This window comes from Tinamus guttatus, unplaced genomic scaffold, assembly GCF_059628265.1.
Source record: "Tinamus guttatus ecotype Peru unplaced genomic scaffold, ASM5962826v1 Tinamus_guttatus_pri_ptg000115l, whole genome shotgun sequence".
Lineage (NCBI taxonomy): Eukaryota > Metazoa > Chordata > Aves > Tinamiformes > Tinamidae > Tinamus > Tinamus guttatus.
The window spans coordinates 12,149,659-12,176,444 of NW_028288649.1; the positions used below are offsets into that span (position 1 = coordinate 12,149,659).

At 42.3% G+C, this 26,786-nt stretch overlaps 1 protein-coding gene across 1 annotated transcript in view; it reads right to left on the minus strand.

Annotated features, from left to right (window-relative positions):
• CREB5 (cAMP responsive element binding protein 5) overlaps positions 1 to 26,536 on the minus strand; it is a 232,631-nt gene extending 206,095 nt beyond the window's left edge. Inside the window, exon 1 of the mRNA XM_088521209.1 lies at positions 26,519 to 26,536. The gene's annotated coding sequence lies outside the window, so the exon portion shown is untranslated. The remainder of the gene's footprint in view (positions 1 to 26,518) is intronic.
• Between the last annotated feature and the right edge of the window lie 250 nt (positions 26,537 to 26,786).

Here is a 26,786-nt window from a genome sequence, read left to right on the forward strand (position 1 = left end):
ATGAGTTTCTGTACCTCGGTGGCCTTCTTACACATTACAGACAGCTCCTTCTGTAGATTTTTCCTCAAACTGTGGGTTTTCATCCCTCAAAACAGTTAAAACTATGGACCAAGAGTACAATCCATAAAAGATAATGAAGGTCTTTTTGAGGCCAGGTATTTTAGCCTAAGTCTACTGGAGTACCTGACGTTACATCAGTCACCATGGGACATGTCTAGCACCGATATCATCAACAAATTATGCCCAGCACTGATATCATCAACAAATTATGCCCTGCTGCAGGCATAGCCCTTCCCAGACTCGTTCACGATCTTATCAGGGCAGAATTGCCCAGCATCTGAAACAACTTTGCTTCCTGAAAAGAATTGCTCCAGAGCCCAACTTGCCCAGCCAAGATCCAGCTTAGGGGTGGCCTTAATTGCCATGTTCACACTTTGGACTGGAAGAGAGCAGACCCAATTTCCATGTAATCCCCTGGAAGCTGCACAGAGCTCAGCACAGAGAAAGCCCTTCAAGCCCTGACCATTTTTAAAGCACTCTGAGTTCAGGAATCCCCTACCAAGGTCTGGAGCCAAGAATGCTGCAGCAGACCAGGCACCGTGCAGAGGAGCCAGGCTGTGGGCAGGAGCAGGCCCCGCTCCTCCAGGTCACTCTGCCAGCGCCGAGCTCAGGCAATTCCAAGCAAAAGGGAAAATGCCCTGGAGATATTTCTGAGGGTCAGAGGCACTCCTCAACCCTGTAACACCAATGACACCCTGGAAACGCATTTCAGGGGTGTGAGAGAAACAGAAATCTCTTTCACAAAACTCAGAGCTGCACCTCGTGGATCCTGCGGCATCCTAAAACTGGGTAGTTTTGGGTGCAGGTGGTTAGTGCCAGGTCCAAGGCACAGCCTGACCAAAAGCCTACAAATCCCACAGCCTTTCCTGTTGCTGGGCTGCTTCTCTTGGGGCCAGAGAATATTAAAAAAAAAAAAGAAAAGAGAGACAGGTGGGATGCAGAGAAAAAGGGACAAAATCACAGAAGCTGTGGCTTCCACTAAGGAGGCAGAACATCAACACAAAGCAATTCCTAGCCGGTGACCAGCCACAGATTTCTGGCAGTGACTAACCCGTAACTACAAACAACAGTATTAAAAACCAACAGGCAGGAAAAAATATCACTTTCCCTGTAAGGAGGAGGCAAAATAGGGAACAATTCTCCATAGACTGTACATTCACAACCTGCGAACAACCAAGAGCAACTTATAACATGCTGCAAGTGTAAAGCGGTGAAATTCAAACATCCCTAAAACCCACAGATTTGTAACTTGCACTTATGTAAATACACAGCTTTCAAGCCTCAGCCATCCTGGCCATAGCTCTTCTGGGAAAAATGAAAAAATCTTGGCTGAGATTTTCAAGAGTGACTAGCGATACTGAATGCCTCCAGTTTTTAGGTGTCCAATAAGAAATATTTAAAGGGCTTCATTTGTAGCTTAGGCTGCACACACCCTCTTCAAACTATATCCCTTTAGGGACTATTCATTTCAAAAAGTAAACAAATAAGGAAAAGGCAGACTTATGCAGATAATTTTGTTCATTCCTCTGTCTGACATAAAGATTTAACACTATGCCAAAATTAGACAAGGTGCTAAAGAACAAAGCCGAAATTTTAAAGCGCATCTTAAGGATGCTCAAAGTTAACTACAATGAGCTTTAAATATAGTGTATCTTCAGTCTCATCTGAAAAATCCCAGTTTACATGATATATCCTAAAACATACAAAGCCAGGAAATAAATAAATAAATAAATGTATTTATAGTTAAAATATTTAACTATAAAATCATTCTTTTGAGCTATAAGATCATTCTTTTGAGTCTGGACTGCTAAGATTCATCTCTCTTGTTCCATTTTTAACTAATATAACTTATCTCATTTCACATTACAGTGCAGAGAACTATGAATAAAGACTTCTTTGTACGAGAAATTAAAATAGTATTAAAAAAAGTTATCTGAACACGCAACTGTCTCTACTTCTAAAAAGTGGATTTCACATATAAGCTGTTTTGATGGATAAGCATAAGCACATATGATTCCTCTCTCTCTCTCTCTCTCCCTCACTTTGTGTGCTATGGGAACAGATGCTCAGTTAAAAAAAATTCCTATTACTTTGAAAAAGTGTAACCATTCTCTATTAATATAGATAATATAGTCAACTACACAGAAAACCCAAAGATCCATGATTTTTACATATAGACTGAGCAACCTTGTAACTAGGTATATGCCCATAGAAGAAACGTGTTATGAGTGTCTCATAACAAATTATTAAAATAACAGATCAATTTACACCTCAGAGCATCTCTGCTATAGAGGTAATCCTAATCACAAAACAACAGTGTAGGTAAAGTAGCGGAATTCCTGAAAAGATAGATTTTAGAAGCTAGAACGTAACGGCATCTCATAAGTGATTACAAGTCCAGACTTTAGTGTCTTGAACTGCAGAGCACTTGCAAAACATTTTCATACTAAGCACTTGACAAAACCTCACAGTGTACCATCTCCTTCTGATCAGCCATGGGAGGAGAGTCAAGAGTTCTTCTCAGAAAGCCTTATTACTGCAGGACGTTTCTTTCCAAGTACATATCAATAGTGTGAAGGCCATTAGTTCCATATACTCCATCTGTCAGAATTTTGCATCACATATTATCCAGTGTTTTTATAAGTATATTAACAGGAAATCTACTATCAAGTAAAAAAAAAAACAATCAACTTCCTAAAGTTATCAATTCCACTCTTAAGAGTGCTGGTTTTTCTTCATAGAGAGCTACTTATCTGAACAGATACTTTCAGATACTGACTAATGCTTTTGCATTTTATCAATGCCACAAATAGCTATTTGAATATTAATACCATAGATTTTCTTTCAGATGACAGTGGCAATTACAAATAAGTTCTATTATCTTCTCATTCGTCAAACAAATAAAATGTTTGACAGCCAATTTTGGCTGAATCATCCAAATAGTTCCATTCTTAGCATAATTCTGTAGAATAGAAAATGCTTGGAGGGTATCAGGAAAAAATGAGAATATTTTGAGTCTTCTTCCAAGGAGTCTAAAACATGTCATTATCTCTGGACTGCACAGACTACACAAGGCTCTTACGTTTATCTACTATCCTCTAGCAAACTTCCATTCTTCTCCCCTCATGTTCCCCTCTGTCACACATTGTCTCAGCCTCATGGGAAGAAGCTTCTGATCTTAGACAACTCATTTTCTATTTCCATAAAAACACATTTTATTTTAAACATTTTTGTATCACTTTGTAATATGCCTTGGGCTTTAGTACAAAATGTACTTTCAGCATTTGTTTTATGGTGTTTAAAAAGTAAAAGGACCTCCTGTGAAGTACTTTTATACTACAGCAACACTTTTGGCAGTGTCTTGGCCAAGCCATAGGCCTAAGAAATTAGGTAGGTGATGATAAGAAGAGACATATCTGTAGCCATGGAAGGCCACACAGCCTAACTAACCAGTCTAAAATACAAGCCCCTCTCCTAGCATCACTTTGTAAGAAACAAAAAAATATAAATTGAGAACACAGGCTCTATCTTCTATTGGAAGGTAAACAGGAAAAATAGCACTAAGCATTACCTTGGTGAACACAGCTTAGAGAACAGAGATAAACACATCGTAAACAAATTTCATTTCAGTTATTTTTCAAATATTTTTGGTCTAAATCAACTCCCTTTTGAAGAGTTTTACCAGAATAATCTGCCTGCAGATCTGCACTGCACGAGCCTGTGTGGTAACGCCAGTCCAGAAGGCACTTGTTGCAAGAGCATGAATGTGAAAACTCGTATTCCACTGCACTGTGATCTTACTGTAACTCTTAAAGAAGCACAGCTAGAATATTGCAAGGCTATTCATTTTGGTGTGTGAAAATCCCTTTGGTGTTTTCCACTTAATAAGGATGAAAGGAAAAAACGAAAGAGAAAAAAAATTATAGGGCTGCATAGGCAGCCTTGAAGGAACATGGACTGAACAACCTTTGAAGTACTCAATTCTAAAATGAGATCATACAAGAATTTTTTAAAAGCAATAAAAGTGGAGCTTCAGAAACAAGTGTAAGTTGCTGCCTGAAGTGCTTTATCACAGCTCCATGAACCCTATTCCATAAACTATAGTTGTTTTAAAAGTTTATTTACTTCAAGACTGATTGGAGGGGTGGAGAGTAGGGGGGAAGCAGGAGAGAACATAGTTCGCCAGAGATGCATTGATAGTTAAGGCCTGCGATCAAAAATCATTACAGAAGGACGACTGCTTTCTGCCCGCATACATTTTGGCAGAAGCCTTCAGTCTAGCCTCGTGCCTCTAGGTATGCAAAAACACAAACTTTTATGTCTATTGCCTCCCAGAGTTTTGCCCTGGTGTGTCTCTGCTGGGCCGCACTCAAACACGGGAGCTGACAGTGAGGGGACAGGTCTGCGTTGCAGGCATGATGCAGCTCATATTCTGCAGGTATCATCAGCACCGCATGGCTCCTGGGCGAATCAGCTGTGCCTTGCAGTGGGGCTAACTAATCCGCGCTGGGAAGCATGCTGAAGTGCATATGCCCCTTCCAGCAAGAAACCTGCCACCCACCCACGCCAGTCAGGAGGCTTCACTGGTGTGGGGCGTAGATATAACCACGTTCAGTGGTGCTCATCTGACTTGACTTCAAACCTTCTCAGCATCTCCATCCTAGTCATCTCAGACTTCTTTATAGCTCATGGAGAGAAACAGGCACATGAAGAACGATTCACTTCACGTAGACATCCGTTTTGGGAAGAGAAGGCACATGAGCCAGCATTGCCTGCTTCTCCACACTGACCCTGAAAGAAGCCTGGAGGATTAGCTCAGACACCACACCAATGTTTATATGTGGATAGAAAAAACTAACCCTCCATACCTGAAGTTATTGCAGCTGTCTGAACCTGAATAACGTTGGCCTGTCCATTTGCACAATGTCTTTACATCTGTGATGACAGTGCACTGAAAAGAAATGCGTGATAGTGTCGCTGTTTATATTTTCTAAGCATGTATTACGGAGAAAGTGTTAGGTTAAGAAAGTGTTCAAGATACGCCACTTTTTCTTCCTTCCTCCCCCCCCTTTTTTTTTTCAGCTAGATCATGTTTTGTTGCCTGACTCCAGTCTCCGCGCTTCCATTCACTTGGCACTTCTAACCCCCAGCACTGGCTAGAATTAGCAGGAGGAAGTATCCTGCGCCATCCAAGGAGAAAGGAATGCTTCGTGCTGCTCACGGTGACCTGCCCGATCACGCAGGAACAACCCTCCCGCTGAGCACATGCAGACCTTCCTTCAGTGGATAACGACTGGGACCCCGAGCAGAGTGGGACGAGATAACCGAGTTACACCATGGGGGGAGTCTAGCCCAGAGGCTGTCAAAACCAATGAAAAGAAAAATATTTACTCATCCTGCCCTCCCAAAACTCCAGCTTTCCTCTCAGATAACACCTGTAAAAGATACCACTTTAGATATTAATAGAGCTTGTATGCTATAGCTTTTAACAATCCACAGGAATGGGAGAAGCTACTTTTACCTGTGTTTAAATAGCATTATTTTAATTACAAACTGTAACACTTAATGGAAGCAATACAAACTGTATCACTTAATTTCTGTTTAAAATTTCATAGTTTGGCCACTTCCAGGTTCTGCAAGACCTTTCCATCTTTGTCCATAATGTTGTACTGTGTGCATGCAAATATTTGTTATGTTGTTTTAAAGTAACTGTTAAGAGCCCTGGGAATAAGTATACTTCAGAGGTTGGAGCAGAGAATTTCTTAAACCTGAGATTTGTTCAGAGACATTTAGAAATCTGCCCTGCTTTTACAAATGGGATAAGAAACAACGATTTAAAACACATACAAAGGCTGAACCACTAATTTTGGAAGACTTAACAAAATGAGCCCTTTAAGCTTAATTCCTCAAGTTAAAAAAAAAAAAAAAAAAAACACGGCTCCATCCAGGGAAGTTGCTAGTGTAGGCTGACTTCATTTTCTAAGGCAGCTCCTTTTTTCTTAAGCCCTGTAGCACCATGCAAGCCCCAAGGGTAGCCCTGAAGCAGTCTTCAGAGAAGGAAAGACAGAGAGAGAAAGTTGTCCTTGGATTTATTTAGCGAGAAGGAGGCCAAATCCGGGACAGAGAGAAAGGCTTGCGTAGAGTCATGGATTTGTAAAATCATCCATGCACATGGAATATATTGAACCTTGAACCTAAACTAAGGTCAAGCAAGTTTAAGGCTTGATACAGATGTTTTGCAGAACTCCAGTAAAGGAAGGTGAATGTTACTGTTAAAGCAAGAGAAAAAAACAAGCAATAAAAATGGTTGGTCAATTGTTTATTTTTCTTTTCAGTCCATTGTCGAGTTTACTTTGTTCCCCTTAAGCCCAACACTGGTATTTCCTGCATCTGGGTGATGACAGCAATCTCATATACACCACATAAAACAGATTTAGAAGTTTGAAAGTCACGCCTGGCCTGGTTTCTCCCCGGAAATATATCCCTTCAGCAAGGGAATATCTGCATTTTCCCTGTTTGCCTTCAATTTATACAAACAGTGGATGACTTTTGGGGCACAAAATAAAGGCATCTTTCTTACAAGCAAACCACTAGCCCCTCATAACGAGTGAGAGGGGTAACAATACTGCAGACAGCTTGTGAACCATGATTTCTTTTAAATTAAGTTACAGAACAATCCAAAGAGAAGTCCCTCAAGAAAAATTAACACAGTGACCTTTAAAAAAAAGATACTATGGTCACTTGTTTCTAGCCAATTATTTTTCCTCCTTTGGCATGAATGTGTCTGAAATGGTGCTCAGAAAAGGGGCCAAGAAGTTCCAAGTGTTCAGTGCCATTACTGAGCTTAAGCCAATATGGAAGAAATCCCCTTTCCAAGCAAGTTCTGACTCACAGCGATAATGTCATTGGCCCTGAATCTGGAATGAGTCTTAAGATTTGGCAAGTGCAGGAGAAATGCAAGGTTGGAAATAATTTGGAAATGTTAAAAACTTTTAGGAGATCCATAGTTAAATAACACTCTAATAATAATAAGCACTTCTCAGTTGCCAAGAGCTTAGCATAAATTTTCAACATCAGAAGGGTATGCACTATGTTCGACTGATAGCGTACATGAAGCAAAGAGACTTTAGGTCACAGATGCATCAGAGCAAATTAAAATAAAAGATAGTGAGCCACGAAATCCTATGTTCACAACAGATAAAAATGAAACAGAATTAAAAAGAAAAAAAAAATAAAATAAGAGGGACAAGTTTGTCCAAGAAGGACTGTAGCAGTTTTAGTATTATCAGCCTTCCCAAGTTAACCGCACGAGTAAGGAGTTTGCAGGACTAGCACACCTACTTCTCTAAACCAGCTTTAAAGCTGGTTAGTTGCCTTGTTTTCTCCATGTCCCCGATGTCCCTAAACACCTGGTTCTGGTTCCCTGCTGCTTTTCCCCTTGGGTATCATTGGTGCTCATAGGTCAGGCCAGGTTGTTCAAATGCTGCTCTCCCACTTGAGCTGTTGTGACAGGACCAGTGGGACTAGTCCCAGGCTGGGAGTATCAGAAGACCATGGTTCAAAAACACGTATATCCCCACACAGTATAAACAGCCAGGCTGGCCCACTGCTAAATCAGCAGCAACCCTAGAGTAAGCAAGCTGCAAGGATGCTCATACTAGATTCCAGCTGGATCCGATGTAGCAGATCAGTGGCAGTAGTGGGTGGTAAATAACCCTGCAGAGCCAGCCCTGCTCCAGCAGCCTCCTCGAGCCAGCAGGACTTCCTCAAGCCAAGGAAGATGGGGAGCATGGCATGAGGTCCGGCACGGCTGTAATGTGCCTCAGTGCGCAAGAGCTGACTCCAAAGGAACTCATCTACTGCCTTCCTTGAACTGCACTGCATTGAAACCCCAGATTCCTAATAAAGCTCATTAGCTAGGTATATAAAAATGCACAGATCCAACCTTGCACTGCATCTTTTTTTTGTTATCCCAACAGGCTCCAGAGCTCTGGGAAACAGACTGCAGAGGCACCAGAGTAGCTTTGCTAGGGAATGGTCCTCACCAGCATGGCTGTGGGGCACACAGACCCCGTGTGCTTCGTGCTAAATCATCCCAGCATCCCTGCACCATGCTGTCCTGCATGTCCTCTTGTCCAGGCAGCACCCGGAATCTGGTGTGGCCCACACAGGAGGAGCAGCAGTGAGTTCCCATTGACTTGGCTACAGTCACCCACAGCGGTAGAAAATTAAGGAGGTATAATAGAACATTTTGCAGTGACAGAAGTAGCAAGGGGTTATTTATATATTTATTTATTAAAAGGTTGATTTTAGAAACAGAAGCTTGCTGCATTGCTGCATTAAAAGGTAATAAATGAGTTCTGTGACCTCAAATAAAATAGTACTGTATAAAAAAAAAATAACTTGGTACCATGTTTTTTTAAAACCATGAAACACATTAGGAAATAGATATTTGCATTAGAGAACTCAGAATGTTACCATTCACTTAAAGTTTAGACAGGCAAAAATCATCAATCAGGGCAAGATCATTTTCAGAATGATCAACAGAAGGAAACAAGCTTAACCCAAGGTAAATATCTGCCAACAACACAGGCAGCTGAATTACACAAAACCATGATAGGTTCTAGTGAAGATTAAGTACATAGAGACATACTTGAAGATTTTAGAGAGCAGAACAAAGACAGACTAACTGAGATTTCTGGCACCCTGGTCTTGTGCATAGGATCTGGAAAGCATCAGGAAAGACCAAAAGGAAAAAAATGCACACACTATGGACAACTGTGGGAAACAGAACTGCTTTATATCCTAATGCTGCAGTTATGCCGGGGCGAGGGAGAGTGAGTGTAGTGGTACAGGCAGTGATCGAGGACAGATCCTCCTATGCAGAGGAGGAAATGTGGTGTGTAACTTAAATAAAGACTGTCCATGTGCAAGGACTATACAGGTGAGCTACCAGCCGTACCTGCCACTGGGCCACCACACCAAACAGGCAGCTGTGGAGCCACCTGCAATGTGATCACCCCAAAATTGTAAGGAGAAGCAATATCAGGTTGGAGAAATGTGACCAAGAGCTGTCAATGTGTCACGCTACCAATAGGAGCATTCTCACCACCCAAGGCAAAACCACCAAGATGTATCCAGGGCATCTTCATGATACAAGTCTGGCACGTGGTCCCATCAGCTGTCTGCCAAATACAAAAATCAAGGGCACCAGCCTTGCTCACTGCCAGTTGAAGCAGATATGAGTTGAGGCTCATGTCCTAGTGTTGTTCTCTTTGTAGAAGCTGATGTTATGGGAGAGACAATTCAGTTACTCTTAAACCCAAGCGGAACAATCAGCCAAAAGAAAGATAAACTGAAATGGAAAAGCAATATGACTTCCTGCTTTGGAAATGGGAACTCAAAGGTAAATCCTAAGAAATCTAAAACCTCCAGGAAACACCCAGACACAAGTGGGTAGGGTGTTTGACTATCGTTCCAGATTTGATATGCATCAGCAATGTGATGCTTTTACTCAGTTAATATACAGCAATGCATTGGGGCAAATGGGAGGTTTAATGACAGCCAAAGCTGCAGTATTCCTGTAAATTGTTATTTTAGTAAAACTACCTTATGGTTTCCCTGGAAGGGGAATGCTGCAAAATAAGGTGCTCTCACCACTGTTTTTGCATCACCTTCACAAAATGACCAGCACCTGGATAATCAATGACAAATATTGCAGTTGTTAGTCTCCCACTCTTCTATGTAAATAAATCTATTTTTTATAGTAAAGTGACTAATTAATGATATCTTTTCTTGTGGGATATTAGAACACAAAATTTCTTACATGTGCTAATTAAAGGGTCCTGTTCTAAAATAGAAGATACTACTACACTACGTCTGCATTACTGTTATAAAGTTGTACATCCCCTGTGAAGAAACTATGCAGCACAACTAGATATTTATCAACCAAAGCACTTAGTCCAATTGTGTAAAGTTCTTCATAAATAGTAATCTGGCCTGCAGCACAGTACATAGGTCAGAAGATTTTAAAAACTGCGCTCCCTTGATGTGCATGAAGAATAGTATTTTCCACCAGTGCAGAATACGAGCTTCTCTATCCCACATATTTCTCCTTCCCTCTACTCCAGAGTGGAATACACTAAGCAGACTGGAGTAACTGTAGCAGGTAATTAGGAGTTATTATAGCTGCATTAGAGTGAGGAGCTATTCAGTAAATTAGTATGTGGTATTAACTAAACTTATTCATTTGAAGAATACAACAATCTGCCTCAAAGTAGCAATTAACAAATTATTTCTAAACAGGTGTCACTTAAAGAGCAAGGCTATCATTTTTCTGTAACTCATCAGTAAAACGCTGACTTCTTACATACAATAAACACAATTTTAGCAGATGGTAGGCTCTCAAAAGGCACAAGACCTATACTTAAATAAATCAATGCTGTTGGGTATGAAGCCTTACACTGATAGTCAGCAGAATTTGTGGAGCATCTCCTTAAGATTTAGGAATGATTTACTACTATGCTGAGAGAAGAAGCCTGAGAATTAAATCTTACTGAATAAACTCCATGCACTCCTGGGAGAAAGAGTGCTTGCTTGTCTGTACCAAATAATCACTGACACCTATGATGCTTTTTTTGTTTGTTTTAAGAATAGTATGCTATAGCAAAAATATTCAAATACGTATTAACAGCTTTTAGTGTTCCATACTAGAAATAACATACATTTTTCTTTAAATCTTAGTCTTGCGAACTCTGAGTAGCTCCCTCACTCTACAGAAAGATTTATATATGTGTCACTTGGTGCCTGTTATTTTTGCAGGCTTGCACATATGAAATAAATGACAAATTAAAGATTTTACTTTTGGATGAAATATTACCGCAGAAAGTGTAGTTTAAAGATGGACTGAACATAAAATTTACATAGCAGAGAAGTGCTCAGAGTTCCTGAATTTTACTTAAGAGTTCTCTTCACAAGTCATATTTCACTGGTTATTTTTGCAGACAGGTCTTTTTCAAATTTATTTAAACAGACAACATTTACATCTGAAATGGAGTGACCAACTTCACTACATACTTGTCCGCACACGGATGCATTTTAGGCTCTCGCAGATGTTCTGGCCAAGGTGTTTCTCCAAGTTCCCTGTTCCAGAGAGCCAAAAAAGCTGCCGCTTTACTCCAGCCATCAGGGCAAAGCCTGCTTGGGTAGAGCAGAGGCGGTGGTACCGTCGCAGCCCTGGTTTCTTCTGCGACGGAGCTGCGCTGCCCTGCATGCCCACGTCGGCAGCAAAGCATGTGGTGGCAGCAGCCTCTGCTGGCGAGTGCTCGCACGCGAATGTCCCTGCTGGGCCGCGCCGCGGAAGGAAACCTCTGCTGTCACCATGTAAAGAAAACGTAGCAGATACAGCGATTCTTGGCTCAGCCTGTGCAAACGACACTGAAACGCAGGCTGCGCATCTCTGTGCCTGAAGGAGCTAGCCGGCATTTAGTTAAGTATTGCCAAAAGCACGCTCGCAGGGCAAGGCACCATCTCCGCTTCCAAGTGCTACAATTTTATTCTTCCTGACTCTCTAGAAAACAACGGAGGTGGTAAATTGGCCCTGTTGAGGATAAATTCCGTTACACTTCCAAATCTTTTCTAAAGGTAACCAAAACCTGAGTTTAATAGCATCAAGGGCTATGACAGAGGTGAGGGCACATGCGCGTTACCTGCAGTCACTCTGAAGAAGCCTGGCCGGGAAAGGCAAGGCTCGGTTTTTACAGGACAGGGTGCGACAAACTGCAACATATTCATAGTTTGTGTTTTGTTTTGTTTTACACAAAGCACATCCAGAAGAAGGGAAGCAGCACTCAGACTGGTTAGAGACAGAATATCGAGCAAGAGCCCATTAAAAGTTGTCGGAAAGTAAAGCGAAACTCTAACACCAACACACTCGCTGTTGCCTTTATTTGCTGGTAAAAGAGTTGCTGAGTGAAGATCATTTTCCAATTGATGTGATCAGTATAAACAATTTTAGCCTTCATTACCCACCATGTTTCGTTTCTCATGAGAGTATTTTTCCAAGGGAGAAATGCAGAAATTACAAGTATCCTAAAGCAGAGTTGCAGCACCGCTGCAGAAACGGTAGCAATCTGGTTTAACACCAAACCACTTTGCTACAAGATTTTTTTTTTTTAATCTGCCTGGCATAGGAGAATTATCTAACTGAAATTACTCATTCTGTAAAAATCACAGCTGCTACACAAGCAAGTTAAAAGAATCTTAAAAAAATAAAAGCATTTTATCATCTTGAAAATTAATTTGTAATTGTAAATAACATGCAACAGTGTCTGCAGCCATAAAAGGACTTCCTTGAGTGGCAGAGCACCTCCATTGCATTGCAGATGCGTTTGAATCAGTTCCTGCCCTCTGCTTGGACACTAAAGCTCACGCTGCTTTGGAGTATTGTGCTCACGGCGAGGGAGCCTACCCTCCGTGAGGGCTCCTGAACTTTATCCCGGAGACGTGGGAGGGGAGAGGAACACCAGTGGTTGTGCAATACCGCGTTTCCGCACTTCCAGTTATCTTCCAGTTCACCTGGAGCTTTTTTCTCCTAAGTTTTTCAGGGGCCTGAAGGGAGGGAGAAGGAGACTGGCAAGGAGCAGGGTGCTGGGAGCACTGTCACTGGAGCTACCACAGCCCTTCCCAGCAGGATTTGTCCAAGAGACACTCCAGAAAATTTTAAAAACGAATAAATAAAGGGGGGCAGGGAGCAGGGGAAGGCGCGAGGAGGCTCCTTGGGCTCCTTTACAGGAAGAGGCAGGGCAGGGAGGTGCCCGTCTCGCTCGGCAGCAGGTACCCGGCACATTCCTCCCAGCCCCGTCAGGAGCTGGCGAATGCGTGGGATGAGCTCAAGCAGCCCAAGGGCTCGGGGGAAGCCCCCGCTCGCAGCACAAGCCCTGGGACCGGCCGCAGCAGGCGCTCGAAAGGCCCTGTACACAGCAGCCAGCAAGCTCCTGGACGCGCCAAACAGACCTCCCCTTTCCTAGCCAGATGCAAAACTTATAATGCAAATAGAGAGAGTCCTGTAACTGCTTTTATTATTATTATTATTATTACTACTATTACATCTCCATACAGTTATACAGGACAGGGAGCAGCAATGCTCCTCAACTGCTATCTAATCTGTAGGTGCAACTTCATCCACACATTATTAATGAAGATATTATAGTAAAAACAGTGTTTCCTTGGTGAATTACTGAATGCCCACCTACAAAAGTCTTTAGACAGAAAGGGCAATCAAGCCTCCCCTCTGTGTCCCTGTGTCCCTCTCTACCCCACCAAAAAAACAGAAAAAAAAAAAAAAAAGGACTTGTCTGAGTGCTGAAAAATACAGAGCGAGCTGGGCAAAAAGGAATATGCCAAGACACTCCTACGTGAAAATTCTTACTGAATGAATATCGGGAAGTTTCTGCCACGAGAAACAGGCAGACCATGAGGAACCGTAACGCACCATGGAAGCCGTTTCTTCACCTTGTATAGAAAGCTGTTCTGCATAGGCTGGATATGTTTTCACCTGTGTGTGCTCATAGTGAATAAAGGCTCCCTTTCATTTTCTTGTTTGAAGCAAAAATAAATAACCTGCTTCACACTGGCATCTTATGCTCCCTAAGGTACCTTTAGATGTTCTCGAGAAACTCATGCCTAATTTCTGGCACACACACACAGGTTAGTCCTGCGGCGCTCTGCTCCCATGAGGTAAATCACATCTAAATTCTGTTCTGAGAGGGAGCACTTTAGTCACTGGCTGCATGTGATCGATAGTTAGACTCAGGATAGAAAGTGAAAGCTACGTTAGCAGCATCAATTTAGCCTAGTTTTCAGTGTTTGGGGATCAGAGGAAAAACCCTTATGATTTATTGCTATGCTTCAACAATTCTTTTTCCTTTACACTATCGCTGCTCACATTTGAAAGGTTGCTAGCAGTGTTCATAGGCTCTATATACACCGAACCCATGAAAGGCAAGCCGTGGTAAATAACTGATAGGAGCAGATTAACAAATCATCTCCCTTCACTGACAAAACCCCAGACTGAGATATTTCAAAGCTCCCTAGAAAGATTTTTCATCCATTTTTACAGAAGGTATGCAGATAAATCCTTGAGGCATTTTTTTAATCTCATTTTGCATATCTCTGGGCTCTATCCAAACTTTCCTGTACAGTTTCTCGGCTTTTTTATTAATTTGGGAGAAAATATGTTTGTCTTTAATTTCTAAAATCATCTATGCCAACCAAGAGGATCCTATAAATATTCTTTTCACAAACTGAACCTTTGCCATCTTTTCTTCAATCACTAAGGGATAGGTTTTGCATTTCTAGTTTGCATGAAGAAATAGGCCACACCAGCTCTGATCTAGGAGGTCATGAATTCTGGCCAGAGCGGTAGTTTGAAATTGCCATTTCAATTCTTTCAGCGGAAAAGTCATAAATTTGGTTATGAAGCTCAATTTAAATGGATCACACAGCACCTTGGACACTTTTAAGTCCCTCTGACTTCAGGACTTTGGAGTCAACTTGAAGTTTGGAGCAAAAATCTCACTGATTCCAGTGGGTTGAGGACCTTGAAAGAGAAATAGGCTGGAGCTTGGCAGTGCATGCAGTAACCACTTTCCCAAGGACGTATGTTACCTGCTTACGATCATACCCAGTCATAACAGAGTTTTCTCTGTGCTTTAGAGGGAACTTCCACCCCCAGAGATGGACAAGCCACCAGGAGCTTCTGCAAGAGTCTCCTAATAGCGCCTGCCATTTACAGGGACTGACCTCTTCTCACCTTGTTAAAACCAGTAAGTAGTAAGTAATAGATCTTGTCAAAGGTTACTCTGTAGAATAACCTCTGGAGATATTAGATAGAGGTGTCCAGAGAAATGCCACAAAAAGGTGCTGACAAGGAAACCGAGGGGATTATGATTAGGAAGTGTGAATAAGCTAAGGTTTCAAACATACTCAGATTTTGGTTAGAAATGCTGAAGTATAGGAAGGAAATGTTCTACATACCATCAAGCCACCAAAAACACACTTTAAAAGACAAGTTAAAGAACCATCAAGTGGTTATTAAATATTTGACATGGTTTAATAAAAGCTGCAAGGAACGCAATTCCACACTTCAGTAGAATAAGGATTTCTTCCACCCACAAGTACACCCAGTGTGTATTGATAGAAATTGAGAAAATAATTTCCTCAGTTAAACAGAAATTCTGCACCTATAAACTTAGTTGTTTCTCTGGTTCCCTTTTAATCCTTAAAAAAAAAAAGTCAAATGAATCTTAACTTTTAATGAGAACTTCCACCAGATAATTCCCAATAACACGTTCCCATTTAAGACATCCACATGTCCTGAAAAACAAGTAACTAAAAAAGAAAAATCCCTAAAATCTAAGCCATGGCTGAGAATGACAATCTCTCTATTAACTCCAGGATCTGAATTTAACGGTTATATAATAATTGATTTTAAAATTCCAAGATACTTCTGATATCACTCTTAGAGGACAGCCTCTGCTAATTTTACTCTCAGTGAAGTTAGTCCGTACAAAGATTTGGTTCCTTTTGGCTATTTTTTTGCTGACTTCATCAATTGAATATAATTTTCCATTATTCTCCATGGAAGGCAGTGATGTTCTTTGACCCAGTCCTCTCTGATCTGATCAAATCTCAGGGGATATTCTGGAGATTTAACATTTCTGCAATTAAAGGCCTCTACTTGAACCTTCTGAGGCTCTCAACCAGCGCAGCTTTCTGGGAGCTTTTTCCCTCATCTTATAGACACAGTCTTACAGTGTGCATACATGTACACACGTGCAGAGCTCACAGACAAGAACGTTAAAGAAGCCCAAGCAAGGCCCCTGAACAGAGAGAGTAGGCAGATAAATGATGATAGATAGACAGCAAAAAAAAAATGGAGAGTCAACCTGAAAGGCTTTATTCAGCACAAAACAAAGATCCATTTCTGCATGATTTAGTGCCTCATGTGTATTCCTTAAGGAACAAGTGAGTTTTCAAAGAAGAAATTTAAGTATCTCATTTTGAAAAAATGTTGAAATCATGTACTTCGACTTTTTCACATATTTTCCTCCCTTCCCCTCCCCCCCCGCCTTTTTTTTGGCTGAAACCAGTCACAGAATTTGATCTGCAACAGCCAACAGTTTCAGGCCTCCTCATGTTGTGTTTTTCAGTGAATTTCTTGGGATTTTTTTTTTTTAGTTTTGCCTCCCAAGAGGTCACCAGCCTGGGTGCACCTCCCAAACCATCTCCCCTCTGAAGCCACCGCTCGTGCTCCAACCATGTGAGGAGCAACCGCTCCTCAACGTAAGTCAGTTTGGTTGGGGCTGCCCGGCCTCAACCGCCTTCACCACCCAACGGCGAGGAAATCCCCTCTGTGCTAAATATGTGGTGTGACAAGAGCACAGGGCTCCCGTCAGGACCTTGCCACTGTCGAAACCATCTCACGCGCCGTTCCCAGGAGCACTGGATTGGTCTCAGCAGAATTGATCTTTAGATGAATAAATAACCAGCGATAGTTTTTGGCACTGAAAAGATCACATCGTTTTAGCATTCTTTTTTGAGATAGTTATCATAGGAGCATTGAGTATATGAGGAAATCATTACATACAGAATTAAAGGACTAAGAAAGCACCAATATTTGCATTGCCTTTTTCCCAAGTAGCCTTTTACAAAGACTTGCTATAACGCTCCATAGTACTAAACACCTGCTTTTTGTCTTTTCACCACATTTTTTTGCTGTGCATCATTTATTCTGCATACACAAGTCTCCCTTATTGTGCATACACGAGCTGATACTTCCCTGCAAGGCTGTCTGAATCCATTTAAGCTATCTGAAACCAGCATGAAAGATTCCAGTCAAAAATAAAAGAATTCATCTATTTCCATGAGTGACTTGATAAGACAGTCATCATCATATCTCTTATTCTTCTTATTATAAATTAACTTAGTATTAATTACAATGCTCAACATGCTTCTCCTCAGCTTACTCGGCCCTTAAAAAACTTTGCTGAAAAATATTTGACTGACAGCACACTGACTAGAACTCTGAATGAAGCCTGGAAGCATGACAGCAGAGCAGAAACAGGCTGTCCTTATATTTTGGAATACCCACTTTTTGGCATGAAAAACTGTATAGAATATACAAGACATAGCGCCCTAACAGCTATAGAGGGAGAATATTTTCAAAGTACTTCCTTGCGCATCCTGCAAACTCCACTTGGTTTAGATAATCCAGTAAGAGGTTCAAGTGTATGGCCATAGTTATAGCAGTAAAATCAAATATCTGGATTCCCTGAATTTTAGGGTACTATAAGGTGATTGACCCTTCTGGCATTCATTGATTTCAATTATTTATATTAAAAAGAAAACACAATATTTATCCACTGAGGAATGAGAAAATAAAGGGGGGAGGTTGCACGGACCAATTTGATAGCTTGTTTTTCATAGCACATGTTTGGCCATGTGTAGTTGAATTAATTCATCCCAAAGCTTTTTCATTTAACCCTCGGGAATATAAAATCATTGCTGATAACATTTATACTTGGCTTTTAATAACAAAGGCCACAATATTGTTCTCCAAGGTAGAATTTTTGCAACTTTAAGATATGTGCCAAATATCTGCTCTTATTGTCACTCTTACTATTGAAGGACTCCTTGAAGGCTGGAGAATTAGAGCACATACATTTTTAGCTCTCTGTTGAGGAGATGGAGGGTATCTCGATCTTTAACAAAGAAAGCTTTTCTCCCAAGATCTTGCTAGGAGTTTGAATTAATGAAGAATTAAGTTTCATCTCGGCAGTTTTACTAAACCATGGAGAAAAAGGACACAATGCCACTAGTCCCCAAGTGCCCTCAACACCCCTTGACTTCAATGGGGATTGAGAAAGGTCCTCATTTTAGTTGATACAGCACCTTGCAGAATGAGATCCAAACCCCTTCCCCTCCTCCCAAGACTGCATCTTTCCCACTAGCTGCTTCAATTTTTATTTTGCTTTGACTAGAAATGAAATTAATGTGAATGTTTTGCTGCTGACAACGTCCCTGTCAAATTATATAGTGACTTCTGCTGCTAAAACTTGTTTGTTTTCACACCATCATCACTGATGATCTCAGCACAGCAGTGCTCCGAGAATAATGGTTTACTCAATTGCAAAGGCAGCAGAAGGGACATAAAACAATGTGTGCTTATATAGGGCCTACATAAATAGTGCTTTTTAAAAATGTTTGGCAATGAAATAATAGTATAATAGTTGTGGTTTTGTTTCTTTTTTTTTTTTATTAAATAAACCTCTAGATCGTTAAGAATCCAGAGAAACTTTCCTCACCAGAGTCATTTATAAGGCCTAAAACTTTTATTACATCCTCCTACGATTATACGCAGAAGCTACCAGTTGCATGACATTAATAAACAAGCGGGGGCCACACAGTCACTCCCGACACTGCAGCAATTTCAAAAGTCACGGAGTCAACCTCATGTCTCCTGGGTCAGATTACAAAAATCGAAAGCAAGAGTACCTGCTTAACGCATAGAGTGGTTTTCAATACCGGGCACTACATATCTACATATACCTCTTCAGTTGCTCTTCCTTATGCAAAATTCCCTTTTTATTCTTTCTCTAAAAAAATATGGGATGTCTTATGGGGGCAATAAGATTTTTCAGAAGTGCTGAAAGACTGTTCCCAGGCCAACCTGCTCTCGCTCGCAGGTCAGGTGCTTGAGTGGCGTGGGCCTTGCCTTTCACTTCCAAACAAATCCTTGGAGCTATTAAAATTACAAAGCTTCCCTGTCCTCTTAACTTTTTTCCCCTCCAGTCTCTTTTCTTTAAGGAAAAAATAAAAGAAAAAAGAAGAATACAGCCCCTCACCCCAAATAAAATCAAGCTGGAGGCCAAGATATTACTCCCAATTCATAACAATATAGGTAAGAGTAAAAATTCACATCAGTGCCAGCAGCAGAATTAGATTCTCTTGCGTTTCTCCGAAAACCTTAGGGTTTTCATCGAGGCTGCGCAAGCCCAAGGCCGGAGCGGTGACTGTCACAGTCAAAGAGACACAGACAGATAGATGATGGAGAGTGCAGACTGCGCACCCACACATAAAGCTCGTGAGAGGAAGGAGAGTGCACGGAAGGAATATTAATTGAGCACAAAATAAGTATTCTCCATATCCCCCCCCCGCCCCCTTATAAGTGGCCACAGGATGAGGAGAGCTACAGACATGTTCATCGTGGGGACAGAGCCGTCCTTAACGTGACATGTCAGGCTATTACTTTAATAATGGGATTTGCGCAGCGCGCAACTGAGAGGCTACGTTCAGAATAGACCCTGTGAATCTAATTTTCCTCTCAATGAGTGTTACACCCGTCTGCAACTCCACTGATTTCAATAGAGTTGCTCCGGATTTATACCAGGGTGAGCGGAGAATTAGGCTCTGTGTGGTATTTTTTAAATCCACCATAACATAATTCTTACCCAGTCATAAAACCCATGGCTGTTTTCATCTTGGCTCCTTTCATAAGAGGTTATTTAGCTTCCTATGAAATATTCTAAAGATTCATGTGAAAATAGTTAAATTACTGCTTTCTCTCACTTTTTGTGATGAACCAACAATTGCTTGAAGTTCACCTATTTCAGTAGTTAAACTACTTTGAGTCCATATTCTGCTTCCTTAGCGCTAAAGAATGAAAGGGAGGCACCAGAATTTTTGAAACTAGTTTAGTTTTACATCATTCACTTTTTTTTTTAACTTGTTATCTTTAAGTGCCTTTCCATTTTCCAGCCATAAAACCCACTATACACTGACCTTATTTAATCACAAGTATAAGATAACCTTCAAGTGCTAGACAGACACACTTAAGAACATGTAAGTGAGGAAAGAAGGAAAACATTCCTTACCTTGTTTTTAAAATACGGAATCTCTCCTTTCCCTTCACTTTCCCCTCATTTTGTATATTGTTTGGAGAGCAAGGGAAGCCTCTTCAGATGTTTTTCCTGATAGCTTTAACAAAACTTGTGCAAATCCCACTCCTCAGCTATCACCAGCAAAAGGTTTGTGGGGTTTTTGGTTTTGAGGGGGTTTTGTTTGTTTTTTTCTTTTTTAAATCGCAAGTAAGAGGAATAGTCAATGGGGTGGTTACAATCCTCACAAACCCTTAAAATTACTTCTTCCTAAAATGTTCCCTCAGTAAGGAAGATAAACAGCAGGTATTAAAACATATTCCTGAACAAACTCCCTGGCTATCTTTTTCTTCTTCCCCGCTCCTCTCTTAATTTCTTTAGTTTATAATTTACTATTATTCCAAGAACAGAAGTTTCCTAAAAGTGCGATATGCTCCTGCCTTAATTTCTAATACACACTGTTTCACGACAAGCACAATGCCCGGCTTTTTAGTTGTCGCACCCTCAGGCCACCTTTTGTCGCTGCCAGACTCCTAAAAACTATTTAGTGGCAAACCTACTCACTGACCTGAACCAAACTAGAAGTGGACTCAAATGAATCCAATCACCTGAAATCAAATCTGTTGATTTGTATTTATGGAGACACACCTGGCAGGTTACTACTTTTATTAAGTATATATATATATGTATTTTAAAGTTAAGAGATATAATTGGACACAGAATAACAGCAAGCTACTTCATATATGAGATACTGGCAACGGGGTGTGCAGCATCAATGCACAACTCACTCCATGTGAGATAATAACACGATCATTTATCCATTGGGGTGCAGGGCTGTCTACTTAGAATACTACTTTGTGGGTAACTAACCATACAAACTCAACATTCCACTCCAGAATGATTTAAAACACAATAAAATAAAAATATATACATATATATTTATATGAAATGCAATATCTCAATTTAATGCAAAAATCTCAATTTAATGTTTACTGCGGGGTAGCTGCTATATAGCCGGCACCCTACACCTTGCCTCAAGTTGCATTTGTTGTGCTATAGAGCCCCCTGTGCTGAGCATTACATATTAACGACCATTCCTCCGTTTGGCCAGGCAGGGAGAGAAGAACAAAGACTGAGATGTTAAATCTGGGAGCCACTGGCTTGGGTTAATTCCTGACATTAGCCGCAGGAATTTCTGAGTACTTGCAAAAATTAAAATAAAAAATAAAAAAAAACCAGTGGCTAAGAACAGCACTGCATTACATGCAATGAAAGAATCACTGAAGGCGGAGGTCCTCCAGGGTAAAAAGGCCACTTCTTCAGCAAAAGATGGCCCTAATTAAGCACATTTCTCTGATTAGTCTTGTATTAAGTTTAGGCAGTGTGTTCAAGGACATCCAGTTGAAGCTTAGTGTACCCTTAGAAAGAAAACTGGGACTAAGCCCTTCAACTGCTTTGGATGTTCCCTGACTGCACCCAGGACCAAAAGGCCCTTGGAACGGTAAGAAACTGAGATGGGAGCACATTAGGAAACTGTTTGAGAAAATCCTGCAAAGGACAAAAAGATGATAGAAACACAAACTATATAATACCCAAAGTAGAAAGCTGAAGATAAAAGTAAACGGTGCCCAGACAGACAGACCCTGAGTTCCAGAGGTCTCGAGTGCCCTAGTGAGAGAAGCAAGAAAACACTCCAAGAAATGCACAATCAGCTCCCAATTCTGACAAAAGTAACAGAGAATTTGCAGTATTTTCCCCCAGTTAAACTCAAATTTCACTCCTTCCAGCCTCTTCTAATGAGATTTTTCTCATATGCTGACTGAAGTCCTCTGGCCAAGGTGCTCTGCACTGTGGCCACTTCTATCACTGTGACACCCTGTACGTGGAACGGGGCCACCACAGCCACTCTGCTCATTTCGAAGGATGAGGTGGAGAGGATGGGACGCCCAGACAAACACGGCGGAGGCAACGCTTCGAGCCACTCGTTTTGAGGACTGGCTTCTTGAGTGAGCTCTCCAAAAAAATAAAAATAAAAAAGGACGGAAGCGAGAACCAAAAGCAAAACATCTTTTAAGCTAAGGAAATTGTTGTAAGCTTTCAGTGTTTTACTTTGAAAATCCTACAGCCCTCAGCAAAATCCTTAGAAAATCTCTTCTTGTTTATGAAATAGCATTTGATACCACCACCTAGAAACCTACCAAATAGTGCAACCAACTCTCTGAGACTCTCTAAAGGCAAAGAGCGGCTGCGTTTCCCATGAATGAAACTTTCAGGCTAATAAAAAAAAAATGCTGGCTGTCAGTATTTTTAATTGGAGAATAAAATAACTCCTTAGTGAAAACCAGTAGGTATACTATTATTTGAAATAGCGTTTTCTAGTTGCCCCTAACCTTAGTCACGACACGAGCAAATGATTTGTGCACAAAAGAGCAGAAGGACTCCTTGGACGTAAACGCTCACGGCAGCAATTCTGCTTCAACAAGTCTTTTACCACATCACTGAAATAATTATTTTGCGTATGTTTTGTATGCTCATTAGGTAGACTTAAGCCAACTTAAATCATTGCTTTGATTATATGTATAACAAAAATTACTTCCCTGGCAACATTCTGTTTTTATGTATATCAAGTTTACAAAAGCTCATGTTTATACTTATTCCTAATGTTCAAATACAGCATGACAAGATATTGAGATCACTGTCAAAGTCAACTTTATTTTAATCATTTTTCAAGGAAGAAAAATGCTAAAAGCCTTTTAAGGCAAAAGCCTTAAAAATCCATAAGGACTTGCAGAGTTCTGTGGCATTATAATTTGCAGAACCAAATCTATCCTTTACCTAGAAATATTATTTTTCCAGGGTTATAAAGCATGCAGCCCAGTGTTGGGGGGAGGTGAAAGGGGAAGGGGACAAAGCAACAGAAAGTGAGGTGAAATCCTGTAGAGTGGCAAAAGCCACCAAGCTATCAAGCCACTATGCCGACATTACCGCTTATGACTGACAAAAACCTCAAAATATTTAAATATTTCCCCTAGGAGTCATGTGTACTCACTGCAATGAGAGTTTATGCACAAAAGATTTACCCAGATGAGCTATCTTAATTATAAATGCCTACCTATTAACTCAGTCAGTATGAGATGACTGGAAAAATAAAAAGAAAAAAAAAAGAAAGAACTTATGAGGCAGAACTGAAAGACCTGTTGCTCTATACATGGATCCGCGTTTCCAGCAACTGCCTCCTGAGCTTTCCAATAAAAAAAATTACAAGAAAAATCATTATTAGCAGGCCTTACTTGAGGAAAAAATATCATTTTGCTTCAAGAATAAGTGATATGGCCTTTACTTGGAGAAAAAAAAAATGCTTTAAGTAGCAACAGGTTTGTTCTCTGTTTATTTCAAAATCTTGTCCAAAAATAATTATTTTATATATATATAAGAGGAATTATAAGGAAAGATATGCACTGGAATTAAAATAAGGCTTTAAAATGGCCAATAAATAAACAAAGGTGTAAGTCCTGAAAGCAACAAGTTTACAGTAAACCTAGCAAGCTAACAAGCCACAGAAAGCAGAGACAGAGAAAGATAAAGATTTGGGGGTGAGGAGGTCTTTGACTAAATAAATGGCAATTTTTGGAAGTAGACAATAGCCTTACAAGAGCCCCAATATTTCAGATGCCTTGATGAGGGTGGCTGAGATGGGATATTTTTAAAGGGACTACAAAGAGCCAAGTGAAGAACCAAGCCTCGAATCACTGTGCAAAACTTACTGCTCTCAGAGAGGAGTCTGCTGGCACAGAGGGAAAAGACTCAAGTGCTTAAAAGGTGCCTCGGCAGAGCTTTACTCTGTCCTAGCACCTCCAGCACGGACACTGGCCCCCGCAGAAACAGCCTCCTTCAGAGGAGTGAAGTGCTCGGGATAAATGGAAGCAGCTCTGGGGGATTTGGATCCTCAAGTTCAAGTTGAGAAGCAAGTCAGCTTCAAACTGAAAAGCACGTATTGCACTTTACCCATGAAAGTTACCTGATACGTGGTAAAATAAGCAACAGGACATATATAACTTCACTTCTACCTTTTCCTCTTTGATCTATATACATGATTTGCTGCCCTTTATTTTCCCCAGGTGAGATTTGCAGAGGCAGAGCTGAATAAACTGAAGCTATACTCTACACGGATTTTGGGGGAAAGGTCTGATTGCTTTAAATGCGTAGAGTTTTAGAAATACTGCGATTTTAAACTCCTGGAAGAGTGTCATCCAATATTCAAGTGTGGCAAATAGCTTCTTGCCTTTTTTACATGCTATTGCAAAACTTTTTGACTTCACATATTAGTGCAATTCCCCTCAACGGTCTCCTATTAAAAATATAACATTAGGTAACTTCAAAAGTTTCTTTTTCATGCCATAACTTCGTTCTTTCTATTTCCTGTTTCACTCAAGTGTTTCAAACATACATTTAAAGTTTTGAGACTTGGATGTTCTCAACACAGGCAAGGAAACATAAACCCCACTTAGGCTAACAGAACAGCAGAAACACTCCAAAGCCTACGGGCAGCAGGAGAGACCAGTTCTCCACAATACATGTGTGATAAAGAATAATGAGAAATCCCTGGTTAGGCATCATAAAAACAAGCTCCTTACCATTATCTGTGGAGTACAGTCAGGTCCAAGCTGTTTTGTTCAAGCACCACACCAACTGCTCTTTCTTTTAAGTGACTTTAAAAAACAAAAAACTCCTTGTCCCAGTGATAGTTGGGAGAAAAACTACCCAGAGCTTTTAGGCTTTCGTAGTTAAGGCTGTATTTTATGAAATCAGTTTAAAACGGCTCAACTCAGAGCAAGGTCGCAGGCAGTCCTACCCGCCCCTCTCTCCTCGTCTCCTCCTTGCTCTCACTGTCTCTCTGAGCAAATGAGGCTCATTTTTCCAGTAGCCTTTAGCTCGCTAGATCAACTGGCATGGAAAATGTGAGTTACGGCGTGGCGGAGCTGCGCAGCGCGCGGGACCCGCGCGGATGCTGACGGGCACCTCGCGAGCTGCTGCTTGCCAAGTCTGTAGCCCAGGGCTATATAGTGGCCCCCGAGGCAGGGGACTGCGCCATCTAGTCAGCTGCCTGGCTCGGCTCTGCCCGGCAGCAGTGGGATCACTTGGGATGCATCACTTGGGATGCGAGGCTGGAGCACTGCTGGGCGCCCCATTTCTTTGGCATTCAATGGTCTTGGAGGGGGGAGTTTCAAATAAAATATCACTACTGAGATAATCCACATGCAGAGGATATGGGAAAATTCGGGTTATAATAGCACGGCGAACTTCCACATCTAACTTTGATTTACAAGATAAAAGCAACTTTTAAATTAAAGAGCCTTGCTGCTAATAGAGTTTATTATTCCAGAGACAGGAATGATTTTCCTAGAAAGTTGTCCCTGTGTGCCTGCCTATTATCTTTGCTTTCCCCCTTCCACTAATGAGCATTTATCTAAAGAGCCTGTTAATCCTCTGATGTGTGCTTCTGGTCAGAGGTAACAGTTTGAATAAAACCACTAATCACTTATCACTAATCACCGATCATTAATCACACTTTTCCCTAGTGCTCTGCGACCTCTACAGCTCCTTTGGGATTAAGGAGTCACAAATAGGGATTTCAGCCTTTTTTTTTCTTTTTTTTTTTTTTAGGCAGAATTTTCAGCCTTTTGCTACCGGCAGCCTTGTTCGCCACGAGAAAGTTAGAAAAACACCAAGCGGAGAACTTCCAACGCTTTTCCACCGAAAATCGGCCTTTCCCTTGCAGCAGCGAGCCCCCTCCAGCAAAGACCCGCACGCCCGGTTGCCCCCCCCCCTCCTTTTTTTTTTTTTTTTGTGCCCTCGCCTTTCGCGCCCCGACTCGCAGCCCGCTCCCAGCCCGCTCCCTGCCTCGCTCCCGCATGACACTTTCTTCCAAGAAACTTTTTGCCGCTCGCCGGCGCCCCGCGGACGAGCAGCTCCCGAGCGAGATGCTCCGCGCCGCTGCCGGTGCCGGTTCTTGCAGGGGACGCGGGCCGCGGAGCACTCACCGTGCCGGGCCATGGGCGCTGGGACGCGGCTCAGCGCGGGTCCATCCCCGCGGCGCGCGGGCTGCGCGGCGCCTCCCGCGGACTTCGCTGCGGACACAGAGAGCGCCGTGAGGAGCCGGTCCCGCTCCCGCCGCGTGACGTCACGGCCCGGTCCGGCCCGGTGTCAGAGCGGGACGGCGGCAACGCGACCCCCGCCCGCCCCAGCCCCGGCCCCGCAGCGGCGGCGGCGAAACTTGGGCAGAAGTTGCGCGCGGAGCCGCTGCCGGTGCCGGAGCCGGTGCCGGTACCGGGGCTGTCACCGCGTTCGCCGGCAGCGCCGCCCCGAACGGCTGCGCCGGGAGCCCCGTCCCGCAGCCGCCGCCGATGCTGCCGGCGGAGCCGCCGCAGCCCGGAGCGCCCCGCGCCGCGCCGGGATGCGCGGGGACTGCGCGGGGCTGCGCGGGGGCTGCGCGGAGCCGCGCCGTATTTTTAGGCACTTACCGCACAAGTGCGGAGCGACGGGACGAGCAGCCCGGGCGGAGGAACCACGTTGGACTGCGGGCCGGTTACAATACGATCTATTTAGAGAAGCATTACATCACCCGCCGTGACGTCACGTGGGATTCCTGAACTTCTAAATCATTGCGGTCCGTGCCGGGGCGGGGAGGGGGGACGGGGGCGCGCGCAGGGGGCGGGGCCAGGAGGCCACGCCCCCGGCCCGGGGCGAGAGGCGGGGCGAGCGCCCCGATGGGGCGGGGAGGGAGGGGCG